General features: G+C 43.0%; 1 long non-coding RNA gene across 1 annotated transcript in view; it reads left to right on the top strand.

Annotated features, from left to right (window-relative positions):
• LOC138269759 (uncharacterized) overlaps nt 1-16,929 on the top strand; it is a 78,581-nt gene that overhangs the window by 40,636 nt on the left and 21,016 nt on the right. The window lies entirely within an intron of this gene.

The following is a 16,929-nucleotide window of genomic DNA, read 5'->3' as shown; positions in this document are numbered from 1 at the left end:
GGCTTTTACTCTAAGCATAAAGTGAGGAAATGAATCGTTAATATTAAATTAAAAGACTCCAAAGTCGATTGTAAATACATCACAATAAAATTCACAGGAACTCCTCTTTGTTTATTTGTCCCCTTTGTGTCAGGACTACCTTGACGTCCTCCACAGGGTTCAGGAAATGACAAAAGGTTTGCCAAACCCCCCTCGTTCTAAACAAAGAGGACTCTTCTGGTTCCAAGGAGGTTTTGCAACGTCAGCTAGTTTCGCTGCTGCAGATAACCAATGCTCCTGGTCACAATGACAGGCTCTGAAGTTTCAATATATTCACAAAGTCAAAAGATGTGGCTTTTAAATTGTTTATGCTTACAGAAAGACACAAGATCCAAGGATACACTGACAGGTTAAATACACAAATGCGGACCGAGCAACATACGAACAGATATTAATACACAGGCACAGAAAACATGGAGACATCTATATAAACAGATCCCGAGCCGTACATCATACAGGTGCCCTGGCACACATATGAGCAGACATGCAGCTACTCTTGCATACAAATCAATACATAGATAAACATATGTACCCTGAGTCAACAAAGCACTTGACTACAAAATATGAACATATTTGCAGGTAATGCTCACCATTCTCTAGCTCACAAAGACACAATGCTAAATTCTAGCAAATTAGCTTGCACACAGACCAATGCACATCTATCTATCTATCTATCTATCTATCTATCTGTCTGTCTGTCTGTCTGTCTGTCTGTCTGTCTGTCTGTCTGTCTGTCTATCTATCTATCTCTCTATCCAGCTTATGTAGTGGCGGTTGGCATAGGTAGTTATAGTTAGGACCATGTTTCCATAGAACAAACGTTTTTTGACTTGCCTATATCTTTGGCACCGTTTGACAAATCTTCACAAAATTTTCCAAAATTTGTATATCTCTGGCTGTGATGACTTCACAAATAATGACAAGCTCATGCAGGGAAATGTACAGCTCTGATTGGCTGCCAACACTTCAACCAGGAAGTGTAAGCAACCATCCTGGGACTCGAGTACCTCATAAAAAAGTGTAGAAAAAAGGGGACCAGAGTAGAGACACCCTAGCCACCCCCCAGTGCCTACTCATACTATGTCTCAGGTCGGCCACCCCCAGGACATAGCTGTTTGCTGTGGCTTGGCAGCAGCCATCCGTGATGTCCTTTGAGATGTCATCAGTGATGTCACTGACCCTGTCATGAGTGATGTAATATGAGAGGTCTAAGTAATGCATTCTGGGTGCGTAAGTTATAGTTAATTTAGATTAACATAACTACTGAATTTCTATGGTTTTGTACGAGTAAATTTTTAACCTAACTATAATGTCCGTGTAACGTTTGCATATATATATATATATATATATATAATAATGTCATCTATCTATCTATCTATCTATCTATCTATCTATCTATCTATCTATCTATCTATCTATCTATCTGGGTGTGTATCTGTTTGTGTGTATGTACAGTCCCACACAATTTACTTACATAGACAGATAAGGAGACTCTTGGGGCGGTGGATGCATACAGATTTCATGTCTTCTTCACCTTTAGCTCTTCTAACAAATCAAATCTGATGTAAAGAGTGAATTGACAGTGCCCAATAATGAATTTGCCCCACCTGAGAGGAAATACCTCTACTGTTGTGATAGAATATATCAATCTGTATATCCAGTGGCCTAAATCTACAAAGGTCTATATTGTGGTTGGTACGGTATTGAGGCTACCTCACAGTTACTGTGTCTGTTGCCAGATTACAGTCAGATCATGCCCATGAAAGACTTTCTCCTCCTCCTTTAGAGTCCAATGAGCGTAAATAGGGGCATGTGTTAGTAGTGGGTGGGAAATCTGTGAATCCCCTGTAGATTGCTAAATGATAGAAAGGGCTTAGAATGTATTTTAGATAATAAAAGTTATTTACATTTGGTTTTGCAATGAATCACAAGAACAATATTCCTGAAAAGATAAGGGGGAAGCTTATTACTGTGTCCCCAAAGCTGAGATGTGTAGAGCGGAATTCCCACGCGAAATTCCTCTCTACACAATTATAACTGGACCAATGTTCCCTGGAACCAGTTTTACTGGCTGAATAACACAGCTGGTAAATCACATTGAGAATGAACTGCACTGCAACCAAATTCCGATCCACGACCACCGCCTGACCCTCTTCCAAGTCACAGGACAAGGCAACTTTCTTCTCTTCGTCTGCCCACCTTTCCCACTCCACCTCCACCAGCCACCTTTGCAGACCTTTACCACCTGCTTAGAGCATTAAACCCCAAAGATGTGGGAATTTAGTGGGAAATCTGGGTCTACATAGTTATTCACCATTCTGTAAGATTTAACTTATAATCGGTGGCCTTATGTGTGGAGATTCTGGTCTGTAATGATAATTCCAGCAAACTGCAATTGCCACATATAATTCTTTCCCAGTAATAATCGTGCCCTAAATAGGACCTGTCTGTCATCATCAGACAGGAAATGGGCAGACTAGACGGGCAGTGAAGTAGTGAAAATTAAGGTCTCCAAAAGTACTGGTAGAGAAGCACTTGGGATCAACAGTACCCAGAAAAGGTAAAGGGTGCGCTGAAGAGCAAGCATGGTTCCGATGCAGGCAGGCGAGATGGGGCTAGATTCTGCTGTCATGTTCTTGTGTGACCTTAATATATGATTAGAAAATATATTTGCTTTGCATCAGAAAATGTAAAGTAATCCTTTAATGTATTCAGACAGCAGACAGGTTTCTAACCGTTCCTAAAAAAGAAATAATACCCCCTGGGCCTGATCACGAGTGCCCCAGTAAATTACGATTTCTGCACAATCACGTGTTTGTGTAGGGATCGCAATTATAAGAGGTGCGATGTTTACTGTACCTGGTAATTACCTAGTGCGGTAACGTCCTCAACCCCATTAAATTTCAGCAGGTTAAGTCTGTTGGATTTTAAGAGATGAAAACTACTTGGGAAATAGCAGGACATGTGAATGTTGGTGCATTGAGCACCGACACCTGCATGTATGTCCTGTGCTGAAGTGGGAATGAGGTGCCAAACACCTCGGTGTTGAATTGTATCCAGGGTGATAATTATTGTATTTGGCACCTGGGCACTCATTTTCATGCCCATAATATACATCTTCATGTTGATCCTTTAAGATGGATTTGAGAGGCCCAATATACTAATATCCATTCACAAACTAGGATGTGGAATTTGTACACTAACTGGTTTGGGGAAAGAATGCATTTTGCGATGAGACCTATGCTCTAGGAGATTGCAAGCATCACTCATTCTGTATTTGTAGGGAGTCGCAAAACCACCTGCCTAATGAACATTCATTAGGCAAGTCACAATTTGAGTCCAAGTGATGTTTGGTTGTGAATGCAGACATGCAGGCTGACAAAGCGTAGTATACCCCCATCTCTGCATTTTAATTCCCAACCCGGAAACTTTTTTCAAATCAGTTCTTTTCTATTAAAGGGAGAGATGTTTGTTTTAAAAAAAGTTTCCTATTTGGGAAAGCTTCAGGGAAGATGCTCCCATTAAGTCCCTTTACTCATTTTCTGACTGGCAAAAGGGCTATGATACATTTTAAACAAGGTACAGATATTTTTCAGGCACAACCCCTGTATTTTTTCAAATGTCAGGCTTTACGAAAGATTTTGTACTCGGGCCAAGTAAGACTCAAAATGTGCTCTGCAAGTTGGAAAAGTATTTCCGACTCGCAGTATAACTTTTGCAAGTCCTCCTAAATCACAGCTGGGAGGGAGGCACGAAAGGGGTGCCTGTTCCTGCTAGTGTTTCAGTATTCTATGTAACAATGGATTGCGACTTCAATGTAGTCGCAAACCATTGCTCAATTACTGACCCTTGACTTGGGCATGGTAACAGATTCGCAAAGGGTAAGCTGTACCCGTCGCACAGTCTTTTCTTTGATAGTTTGGGTGGCCTCCAGAGGGAGTACGAGACAGTGGTTCAGAGGACCTCTGCACGTGCTCCCAATTACGTTTATTCCTTTGAGAGACTAGTGATGCTTTAAAAAATGCTCCCCTGGAGTGAAATTGAATGCAATGACAGAGGCCCTCTGTCCCTTAAAGGTCTCCATCACTATGGTTGCAAGCATTTGCAAGAAGGGGTTGAAGAATGCCTAATTCATATTTGTTAGATAGGTGATTTGTGACATCCTGTGAGTCTACATTTTGTGATGCAACTGATTAGTATACCAGTTGTGTAGCAAAATGAAGCTCAGGTTGCAAACCAGTTGGAGTGAAATTTGCTCATGCTGGTTTGCCATTTGGTGGCTACCTCACTCGATCTCAGCACGAACAGTGTTTGTAGGTCTCACTTTCAGCCTTCAAGTGATTTCTATGAGGTGTATTACATAACTAGTTCAATGGAAACAGAACAAAACTGCAAATTCCAAGTTTCTTTAGCAAATCACATGAAAACTTAGTGGCTTTACATAATGACATGAAGTTAGGTGGTCTCCCTGCGAAGTATGTTACCGTCATACATCGTACCCTAGGTTTAGTCGTGCATGTGTGCTAGACGCTAGAAAGTTTGGGGCACGTTGAGTGTTCCGCTCAGGTGCAATAGGTTATTGCAGCCCTAAGACCTAAGCTCTTCCTTTTGAATGATTGCAGATTTGCTACCCTTAGAGTACTGCTCATTTGACAATCAAATATACAGGTCAAGCAACGTGGCTTGTGAATTGTGTTGTTAAATCACGTAGGTAGTACATAATACACATGCATTGAGACAACCACACACAGGCCCATCACACGCTGATACAAATACACATGGACACACACAGTAAGAGACACACTATCAGACACTATCTTTCACTCACACACATAGACACACAATTACATGTGCTCACTCTCAAATAAACAGAGACTAAAAGGACAGCCAACGAGAGAAGGTGACACAAAAGAGTGTCATTGGGGCATGGTGTGCAAAGACGGCGTGAATGGAAGAGAGGGCCAGAGAAAAATGGGTGCGCACTATTGAGAACGAACATCAGAGTCTAGAGGGGGAAAGAAAGCAGCTATCAGAAACTAGAGAAAGAGATAAAATACTAGACACGTGAAAGAAGGGTGGGGTGTAGCAGGAGAGATACTCATAGGAAATAGAGGAACTTGGGAATAGGTAAATGGAAGGAGAGAAAATGAGAGAGAGAAAGAAGTCGAAGTTGAAGCACGAGAACAAAAAGCAAGCTGTATGTTTGTATGTGTTGTCACAATACTGGGAGAGCACGATTGCTGCGGATTGGGAATTAGGTGCATTGGTAGAGCCACCTGCAATGCTTAATTTGTAAATAAAAATGTGCCGGTACCCAAAGCCCTCCTCTTAAACATGCAGCTGCTTCAATTAAATGTGTGAACACGGAATACTGAGGCAGCGTAATCCTGATGCCATCTCGGGCCTCTTCAATACATTTACAGACTCTTTCTGGCCCTTCAGATCACTCTTGCAGCTTTCAGCTTTCAGCTTTCTCCCATTGTGACACTTTTTTGTTTTTCTCTTCCTCCATCTTTCCCATATGTGGCTTTTGCTCTCAGTAAATGCTTGAGGCAGAAATATAATTGCCGGCCCTCAAAAATAAGTGCCGGTGCCACGCACCGGAAACAACAAGCACAAATTAAGCACTGGCCATCTGTCAATCAGACAGCTGGCATCATATTGATAGTCGTGTGTACTTCAAGAGCAATAATGATTCAATGCAGGATTGTGCTATACTGGCAGACAGGTGTGGCTCCTCCGCTAGGGTGGAGGAGCATTGCCCCCTGCAAGCAGCAGCAGCTGCCAAACTTCTACAATAAAACAATAATAAACTATGTTATTATCGTGTCATTGTAGAAGGGGCGGGGCCACTGTCAAGGCGACGAGCACAGAGCTTGGGCCGACCAAACATACATGCGCACTAAGGTCTGTCCATCCCGGCAATGCAGTGCTAGGTTGGAGCGAGCTGGCAGACTTCCCCAGTCTGCCTGGGAGCTCCCTGGGTGGGCACTTTGACCAATTCCAACGCTGCTGTCATGCCAGCAGTGCTCAGATTGGCCGCAGGGCAGGGTGGGATCCTGTGCCTGCAGGAAAGGAAAGAAGAGCTGTGAGGTGGCAGTGGTGGATTCAGGTAAGTTTTTTAAAATTATTATTATTTTTCTTCCCTCCCCCTACCAACCCCGGCGCTGCCCCGCCACACGTTGCAAGCCGCTCCTGCTGACAAAACTGTACTAAAATGCAGTCTGTACTTCATGCCAAGATTGCAAGAAGCTGACACATGTAAGGGTCACATGACCGCACAGACAGTCCAAGATATACTCATTTAACGTGGGTGTGGGTGCAAGGTTGTAAAACTTGAATCCCCTGCAGGAACTTTACTGCAGGGAAAACCCAGCCCCACCCCATGCTCTCTCATCTTGACCAGGGTTTGACTGAGGACACTTCTTTTGCAGTGCACCCGCCCATATATAGAGATGCAGAAAGGGTCTGAATTAAAAAATGTTAAGGGGCATATTTATACTCCGTTTGTGCCGAATTTGCGTCGTTTTGTTCGACGCAAATTCGACGCAAAACTAACTCCATATTTATACTTTGGCGTTAGACGCGTCTAGCGCCAAAGTTCCTGGAATTAGCATCATTTTTTTGCGTGAACACCTTCCTTGCGTTAATGATATGCAAGGTAGGCGTTCCCGTCTTAAAAAATGACTGCGATGCTATTGCGTCGGATTTATACTCCCGGGCAAAAATGACGCCCGGGAGTGGGCGGGTCTAAAAAACCCGCATTTGCGCTGGATTTTAGCGCCTGGGTCAGGGCAGGCGTTAAGGGACTTGTGGGCTCAGAATGAGCCCAGAGGTGCCCTCCTCTGCCCCCAGGGACACCCCCTGCCACCCTTGCCCACCCCAGGAGGACACCCAAGGATGGAGGGACCCACCCCAGGGACATTAAGGTAAGTCCAGGTAAGTATTTTTTTTATATTTTTTTTGTGGCATAGGGGGGCCTGATTTGTGACCCCCTACATGCCACTATGCCCAATGACCATGCCCAGGGGACAGAAGTCCCCTGGGCCTGGCCATTGGGCAAGGGGGCATGACTCCTGTCTTTGCTAAGACAGGAGTCATTTCAATGGGGGATGGGCGTCGTAAAACAATGGCGCAGATCGGGTTAAGACGTTTTTTTTGCCTCAGCCTGACTTGCCCCATTTTTAGACGCCCAAACAGCATTTTTCCCTACGCCGGCGCTGCCTGGTGTACGTGTTTTTTTTTCACGCACACCAGGCAGCGCCGGTCGGCTAACGCCGGCTAACGCCATTCAATAAATACGGCGCCCGCATGGCGCTTCAGAATGGCGTTAGCCGGCGCAAATTTTTTTGGCGCAAAACTGCGTTAGCGCAGTTTTGCATCAAAAAGTATAAATATGGGCCTAAGACACCAAAAAAAAGTTTAATGTGCGCTATAATCAGGGGCACTGAAATTATGGGATTCCACTGCAACCGCGTTTCCCACTTAATTTTGCATGTGTGGCATTTGCCACATAATCCATCATCTGCTTCATAATCTGCAGATTTTAACAAAACATTGTTTCTACTTCAAACGGATCAAACGTTATTTAAAATACAGCTACACATGACGCCAGACAGTGGAGAGTCCTTCCCAAAGTTTGATTAGTCACCTTTCAGTTGCTTATTTCTGTATTTGAATCTTAAACCGATGCTAATGAGTCGAAAACTTTGACCAGACAGTCTCAACATGCGTACAAATATCAAAATAATGAAGTAATACTAAAATAAGTGCCTCATTACCTCACACAATTTGTCATTTCTTGCCTCATAATTTAGTTCAGCCTGCCGCATACTTTGGATACCCCCTGCGGTATTATTTCAGTGGCCCTGGCTATGGTAAAAAAAACTGCCTAACATAAAACACCATAAGAGCAGCAGGCGCTACAAGGCAGATTTAATAGAGCTGTGAGTGGATCTCAATGTTGGAAAAGCAGGGGGCTCCAGGGACACTTGGTTCAGAAACGAGGCACATCTGTAGACTTTCCTAGTTCCTTCTAATGCGACACCAGTGGGGATGCAATCAGAAAGCAAGTGCTTTATCAGAAATCCCAAACCATTTTCACAGTGAGAAAATACTAAAAGTAGGAATGTGGCACACGAGAATGCAGCCTTTTGTGGCAGTGTGGTTAAGGCTTCCCAATGCCAACTATACATCTCCTTTCTTTTGCGCACACAAAAGTCACATCCCCGCTTCAGTCTTCAAAATTACACAGATCAGAAAATGAGACAGAATAGAATTAAACAGACATTTAAAATCAACACATTTCACAATTACGAATTACAAATGTAGATTTCTTAGGGGAGAAACCCGTTGTTGCCAACTTCAATCCGCGTTGCAGCTTCCATCATGGTATTTTTAACAATATAACAAAGAGTCACAAAAATAGTCATCTCTGATGTTCACTTGTACAATTATGTATTTTTCAACCACTTCTGTCATTTTTGATGTGCTATTGTATAACACGTCACAATGCTTATTCTTTAAGTACAAGGCTAATCGAATACAAATCTTACAATGCATTCTTTCAAATACTATTGTGTGAATACAATAGTTTTTTCGTGGCGCATGCTTTATTGTAGATTATAAATCATTTTAATAATTGTGAGCACCACTGGAATTATGTAGTCGCAGATGATATTTATTGGGCAAGGTTGAATAAAGATGCGGTAAATGAAAGGTGAATTTGGTGGCAGACAATGCAAATTGTGTATAGTTGTATGAAGTTAAAAGCAACTTATGTGCCATATTTTATGATATTATTAACATTATTATCCAACAATTTTGACCTTATTACCCCTCACTGATACAAATGATTTAGAAAATACATATTTTTCTTAAGAAAGGAACAAGACACGTTTAGTGCCTCCTACTCAAAATAGAAAAATAGTGTGACTGGAAGTAGGGAAACACCATTTGACCCTGGCAGAAAACGAGCCTATCTGTGCACATTTCTTGCAATACAAAATGGCTCCTCTAGTTCAATATGCATCCTAGTAATGTTTTAGAACTTTTCTTCAGAATTTGATCTATTCTGTGTTTAGCTTATAGAGCCCCATAAAGCATTTCCGTCCTTTAACAAACAGCCGTTTACAAAAGCATTACACGTTTAATATTCATCTAGTTCTTCACCTAGAGCCATCTCAGGATTCAAGACACCAGACATTAAAATATCATGTAACCTATGTGAGATTCTTCTAAACTCTGAAATAATCACTGCTTGGAGAATAGTGTATGGGAAATTAGTACTGCTTCGACAAAATTGTATGTAATATAAACATGAATTGCCACGAATAGTGAAACTAAACATTTTCATGATAAAGGCATTGGATCATTTTGTTTCAATTTGATTGAAATACTTTGGTGTATAGCAGCTTTGTACTACTGCAGACAAACTCTTCTCCTGGTCGATACATTGGAGCCACTAACAATAAATGGAGAAACTGTTGACTCCTTTAAATATCTCAATTCGACAATCAACAGCTAAAAGATGAACTTGAGGCAACTGTCTTGTGTGGTATTGTGTTCTTTATCCAGAGGTTTTAATGGCCTTAGATCTATTTCAGTTGAACAATAATTTTATTAAACCCCCATTTATGCAGAAACTGGTGGTTTATATGGCATCGTTAGAAATTACAAATCTATATTTAACCATAATTCACAGAGGATTAATGAACCAACATCAATAAAATAGCTGAACAAATTCGCCAAATATTACAGGTGATTGGCAAAAAATGGAACGAGGATGATTTTTTTATGTTTCACTTCCTTGTCATATTTTTTTACATTTAGAGGTGATCATCCTTACAGGCAAGGGCCCTTTAACACAGCTCTTGTGATATAACACAGCAACTATACCAAACCTATAGAGAGATGCTATTAAGGGGTCATTACTCAACCCATGACCTGTATATATCACTCCATTTGCTGCAGTTGGGGTGAAAGTCCAGACAGGGAGGGGGAGTGCCTTAAGGAATGGGATGAGGAAGAATCCCCCAGGAATAATGAGGATTACAGGAAATTAATCAAACCCACACATTCTGGGACCACTTCCACATCCCCGACAAGCCATAGCATTCATAATTTACGTGTGTAACCACATTATGATCATTTGGCTGTTACATGTTAGAATGTGCTATAAATATGACCATCTTAGTATCAGATACTACGAATGATGACTATCATGCATATGTATTCTGACTTATTGTCTGCTATATGCCTCACTTTTAGGTGTAGTTGATATATGTGACATCCACAGGGGTACCCAATCTGCAGCACAAAGTAGTTCTCTAAAGGTTGCCATGTATCTTTAAAATATGAGGAATTACAGAGCAAGTGATGAGTGATGACCCCAACGAACCTTTCAGCATTACTCATCAGCGAGCGCTATGATCAGTGACTTAACGAAATCTGAGGGGGTCTACCTGCAAGGTAAATGGTGGGGCCCTCTCCCCCCGCCACACTCAGTCAGAGATCTAGTGCCAGGGGTCGCTCCGCTCATGCACGAAGACAGTCAGTTCCAGGTGCGTGACTGTAAACTGCTGCGGGGTATCCTGGAGCTTACCCCCCCCCCCCCACCACCTGCACATCGGGGGCTGTGGGGGCTATTGTTATACCACTGGATATGATTGTTAATGATTTTCATTTGTACTCCAGTGTGGGTGTATTTCCAGTCTTTGTTTGAAGGAATAGTGTGTAATGTCCATCAGGCTCACGTGCTTTGTGCCATTGCTATGTGAAAGGCAGATAGGTTGAAGTTCTATGTGGTCCATTATTTGGTGCTACTCTCTTCTTATTGACATGTGAAAACGTGTTTTTTGTGTATAATTGTTTGACAAGTTATGAGACCGGGAATTGTTAATAAACATATGGGCCTGCAAATGACAGAAACACACCAACGAATAATTAGATGGTCTACACAGCTGTTGATCATCAATCCCTGCAGCAGTAATGATTGTATGTTTACTACACAAAATATTTGAAAATAAAATAAATACGAATTTGATGTTAATGACTCCTTTGATTGTGATTTTTTTATTGTTTTCTATTGACCTATGCTTCTGGGTGAATAAATAAGCAGCCCATGTTTTGATGTAGATTTTAGGGCCCTTGCATTAGTTTCAAAAGTGCTTGATGTGGAAGGTCTATAGACTATATCAAAGAACCACCTTTTTAAGGAAGAGGTTCAATACAGTCAAATAACAATGGTTGTAAAGAATTAGGTAAATGCAAAAAAAAAAAAAAAAAAAAAATTACTTCAGATCTTCATGCTAAATTTGTAACATACTATGAACAGTCTGCCCCAAGCCAATATACAACCAGTGACCCTACAGTTAAAAATACACCCATTATTTTTGTGGAAGATTCCATTTTTAAGGCACTCTATGAAATGCACTCTAATCACGTGTAGAGGTACAAACAGTTCCTTGGTTTGGTTTCCAGACTTCCCACTCGTTTGACAAGCTTGGCAGGCTCTACACAGCCTCTCTACATTTTGCACCATTCCTGACCAATAGAACATAGGCTATAACCTGGCACCTTGATGCCTAGGTGTTCTGCTAAAGGTACCTCATGGGGTAGTGACAACAGAAAATGTGAGTGTGCATGCGGAACCACATAGAGTTGCTGTTTCTGGGTTCAGCATTTACTGCTTTACTAAACAGCAGCACAACCTCCCAGACAATCATATTTCCCAACCATTCCCGTGGCAAATTGTTTTTGGGGCTCCTTACATAGGCCCATAAAAGTAGCAAACTCTTCCTGTGCCCGGTGAAACTATTCCAGGGATGGTCCTCCAGTACCTAACAAGTCTTATAGGTCTGGTAGTGACCCAGACTACAACACCCAGTCCATTTTGTGTAGGGGCTTCCCTTCCCCTCCATCAGGAGCCGGGCTGAAAGACACCAAGGCTGTTGTCTCCTCAGAGACTGCACTTATTTGCACATCTTTACTCTTTCCTGGCCCTTCCACTTTGTTAGGGATCAAAGCCCCCTCTTGAGGCTAATGTGTAGCTTGTGCACTGGGCAGCACAACTGATGGTATCCAGGTTATGTGGGCATCTTGCCCTTGCTCTAGTCTGGCACTGTCCAGACATTGTCAGCAGGCAACGACCCCCCTCCTCTTCTACACCTACAAAGCTGGCTCTCCATGTTGTCCCCAATGGTTCCAAGGCCATTGTCAATAGTACCAAGGATAATTTCCTCAGGATTGAGATACTTCAATTGAACCACAATAGGTGCTGTTATCCCTGAGGGCAGGGACCTTCCTCCTACTGATAACTACCTCACCAACAAACCCACAGTGTTTGGGTTAATGTGCATTGGGGCATATGGATCCCTTTTCCACATGTCCATTGAGGCTAGGTTGAGTCCCACTGAGCCCGCACTGATACCCATCCCTAATGGCATCATACTTCCTATCAGCTGGCAAAGCATCCTTACCTTGATAATACTTATTTTCATGTCCTTCCTTGTGGTACCTATATCAGACTAACACCTTTGGCAGGGAGGGTACCTCTTTCCCTCCCTTTTCTTCCTGGTTCTGACTAGGACCCCAGTTCCCTTTAGGCATCTTACCTGCCTGGAACCCTTGCGGCGTATTCTGTCACATCTCTTTCAGTCTGGAGCCATTCTACTGGGAGCTATGCTCCCCTTTTGACTTGAAGTCATGCTGCTTAAGCCCCTTGTTCATCCTGTTTACTAACCTCTTGTCTGCCTACACAACAACATTATCTGCTTCCTTCTCGCTAAGGTCACACTAGATAAGACGAGTAATTCCTGAGTAGGTTGCAGCACTGTCCCTCAGTAACTGCATTACCATTAACCCATTTAGGGTCTGGCAAACCTTTGGTTCCATCTTTACACCCTTCCACTCAAGCACTATATTGTGGATTACATTCTCAAACAGATCTCCAATTGTATTTTTGTTCGAGGACAATCTTTTCAAGTGCTAGGTTAGCTTCAATACCAATCCCCTAAATATAGTATTCTTCATGCAAACATGTCAGATTATTATTCTCAGACAATGATTCCAGTCCCTTAGAAAGTGAAACAACTAAGTAGAGTCACTGCCATGGACTTATTCAGTCTTTGTGTCTTTCATGCAATCTCAAAACTTCACTGGAATGAAAGTGCCTGGCACACACATGTATATTAAATCTTTAGATTCATTAGCGGTGTATTACTTGGACTTCAAGTGAGAATTGCTATAACCATAGATAACCCCCCTCTCTGCTGTTAATCTGAGCTCCTCACCTCCCAGGACTATTAGCACCTTCTCCACTTCTCCTGTTCCTTATCTCTTTTCCCATTCTCTTCTTTTTTCTCTTTCTCTCTTCAAACCCTCACTTATTTAGCCTATCATGTTGTTGCTCATCTTCTTCCTCGTGGGCTAACCTGAGTTTCTTCTTCTCAAAGTCCCTAGCTTTATCCTTCCTGTCGTCCTTAGCTTTCTGAACTGCTAGTTTATGTTTCAGGGTCCTAGCAAAATGTAACCCCCTAAAGGGAATACTTCATGGGACAGGGGACATGGACACCCTAGAGTTAGGTGAAGGAAACAGACTCATGTAAACTTTAGAGTACAATCTAGTGAATGCTGTGGAAGTCATTCTAGGGAACACCTGCACTCAGGGACTCTGCAAGCCAATATCAAGAATACTTTCCTCTTGGGTGTGTCTACTATTGAGTGTTGCACAATGTTTCTGGCAACCATTCCCTTCTTTGGAAGAGTTTATTTCTCTCATGTGCCCATCATGAAATCTATATTGATCTCCTTATCCTTGAGCATAGCAGCACTCCACCTCCTACTCCAACACCCCTCTTTCAACTCCTCTCCGGACACATTTTTCAAGCTTGCACCTTACCATTTCCCAAACTCCATTCTTAAGTGCAGGTTAAAACTGCAAAAACTGCACTTATTAGCTTCTACTAGTGCTTATTGGTCCCAAACTCAATTTTTAAGTGCAGGTTAAAACTGCAAAAACTGCACTTCTTAGCTTCTACTAGTGCTTATTGGTACTGGGATCAAGTGATCCACATTGCATGCCACAACTTGGGAGAGATTTTGCAGGGATCCCAGGTCAGGCAGGTGATACTGGGCACAGATAGTGTCAATCAGAATCTTTTACACTGATGTCCTGGGGCTTAACCTTACTATTGAGCTGAAAACTGAACACCAACTATACCCCTTTTAGCACTTGGCCACTAGGGTAGGGAACTGAAGCAAACAAAAGGCCTGGTGTAGTGTGGGTTAGAGACCATCAGCAATTCATGGGATGATAGCATAGGTTGTTCTCATATGATGTCCTGTTATGATACTCCTTGTGCAACAGTGCATGATTGAGTTCTGTTATTCTCCCCTGTAGGTGTATGGAATGTGATAAATCTTTAGGGAGGCCGACCTGAGCAAGTTGCAGCAGTGGCAATTATCTCTTTCACTTCTAAAGTCTCCTGGGTTGCACAGTTCTTTTTTCTGTTCATTTGAACATCAAGTAGAGTAGGAAGAATGTGCATTTTCTGGTGTTTCAGAAGGTCGGAGCCACTCTGTGGCGTGCACCAGATGGTTTATGAAGCAAAGAGCATGGGGTCTGCACCTAGCCCAGCCGACTGGGGTGGTTGTTGAGTTCATTATGCTGGGCGATGTTATAGGTAGTGGGGGGCAGTTTCAGCTTCTGCACCAGTTGAGAAGGTTACAGCAGAGCACCTGTGTTGGCAGCTTGGTGAATCTTTCTTGTGGCTTATGATCTTCTTCAGATCCAAACGCAATATTCACCATCCCAACAGGCTAGGTTTCCACCCCTAGTTGTAATGGTGAGTACTTATATTCTGATGTAGGCCTCTCTGCCGACGAGGTTCTCCTCTGGCCCGTTTGATTATTCTTTGTGGGGTTTGAGTAGTGTGGTCTGGTTTCTCTTAGTGCTTGATAACTTTTAGGCACTCATCTGTTGCAATGGAACTTGGACAAGACTTGAGTTCCTCAGTAACAACCATCCAGGGGGGCACTCTGTCTGCTTACAATGCGGAGACACTTCAGGAACTCATGGGCCTCACCATCTGAGAATGGTGCAGGTTCTTCCTTGGTGCTGCAGTGGAAGTTTTTGGCTCATCTAGTCCATCTCCTTCTGAGCAGCTTTAATGCCCATCCCGAGCAGTAGGCTGTCTCTGTCCATTATCCAGACAACACCTCCTGGCAGTATTAGTCAAAATATCCAGGTTTTTGCTCTCGAACATGGCAAGGGGATGTGGAGTTGAATAAGTCAACCCAGCAGCACACAGAGATTTTATAATGCTATGGATGTGGGCACCTCAGATTCTGGTAGAGAAATCATAGCACACTGGCTGGAATGTTTCTGTCCCATCTTTAAACTAAAGTTGCAGACACTACTTATGTTTTCCTGTATTATGATTTCAGACCAATTTTGAGCAGTTCTGCCTCCTTTGCTCATTTCATTCTGACTAGTGCAGTTAAGTTCTTTGTTAAAAACTTCCAGCAGGAAGATGAGGTGCAGCTGGAGTTTCCTAGCAGAAGAGACCCAAAATGAGGGTATAACACAAAGGGAGGCTGTTTCATGTAACTACCTGCTAATGTGTTGGGGACAGTGGGAGTTGAATGGGTAGGCCTCACAAAAGTCTTTTAGCTTCAAAGGCTTCCTCTGTCTCCCCTTCTCCACATCCAAAACTGACCCACTACAGAGGATCCATGAAGAATCCCGGGAATTTCTTTAAGGAAAACAGATTTCATGGAGAAATAGGGGATATCTTTGGCCTATTTCATTGCCTCTGCTCACCTGCAGGATGTCAAGAAAATGTCTTCCCTTGAAAACAGGAAAAAGAACTAAGGATCTATGCCCAATTAGGAAAGTGCATAATCATGTGTGCCGTGTACCACAGGCCCCTTAGTTACACCCACGGAGTGTATTAGCTAGGGATCATTATCCCCTTTTTTATCTATTTTTGTTCTGAGAAAAGCAATTTGACCCAAACAGGCTGGGAAAGATCCGGAACAATGCATCCGGAACCACGCCTGCGTTATTCACGCAAGTGGAACAACGCTTGCCTGAACAATGTAGGCCTTTTTCTCTGCCGTAACCACGCATGTGCTGAACAACGCACATGCATGGTTAAGGCAGAGAAAAAGGAAAGTCCATTTGGAGAGGATGCGGTCAGTTAAGTAGGGCTGGGGAAGGGCTGGCGGTAGTTTTTAGGGGTGGGGTGAATTGGTTTGGGAGTGTTAGATTTTTTTTTTTAAGGGGTGGGCGTGGCAGGGTTTGTACTACGGTTTTTCGGGTGGGTGGGTGGTTGGGGTTATTTTGTTTTTGGGGGCAGTGGTGGAGGGGTCAGGGTAATTTGTATTTTTGGGGGGTTGAGGTAGTTATGTTTTTAGGGCAGCTGGGGCAGGTTTTTAGGGGTGGGGGTAATTTTGTATTTTGAGCAGGTGGGGGGTCGGGTTTTTACGATCGGGGTGGAGGGTTGGGGTAATTTTGTATTTAGGGTGGGCAAGGGCAGGTTATTAGGGAAGGGAGTGCGTGGGGCGGGGTAATTTTGTATTTAGGGTGGGTGGGTGGTTGGGTTTTTAGGGTCGGGGCAGGGAGGTTGGTGTAATTTTGTATTCAGGACAGGTGGGGGATTGGGTTTTTAGGGGTGGGGGTGGGGGATCGGAGTAATTTTGTTTTTAGGGGTGAGGGTCAGGTTTAGGGCTCAGGGTGGGTGCGTGGTATCAGGGTAGTTTTTAAAGGTGGGGGATTGTGGTACTTCTGTTTTTAGGGGCAGGGGTGGGAGTTGGGGGTAATTTTGTTTTTAGGGGTTGGGTTGTTTTATTTTTGGGGTGAGGTCGGTTTTAGGGCTCAGGGTGGGT

Source organism: Pleurodeles waltl, chromosome 2_1, assembly GCF_031143425.1.
Source record: "Pleurodeles waltl isolate 20211129_DDA chromosome 2_1, aPleWal1.hap1.20221129, whole genome shotgun sequence".
Classification (NCBI taxonomy): Eukaryota; Metazoa; Chordata; class Amphibia; order Caudata; family Salamandridae; genus Pleurodeles; species Pleurodeles waltl.
This window is presented reverse-complemented; position numbering and strand designations above follow the sequence as displayed.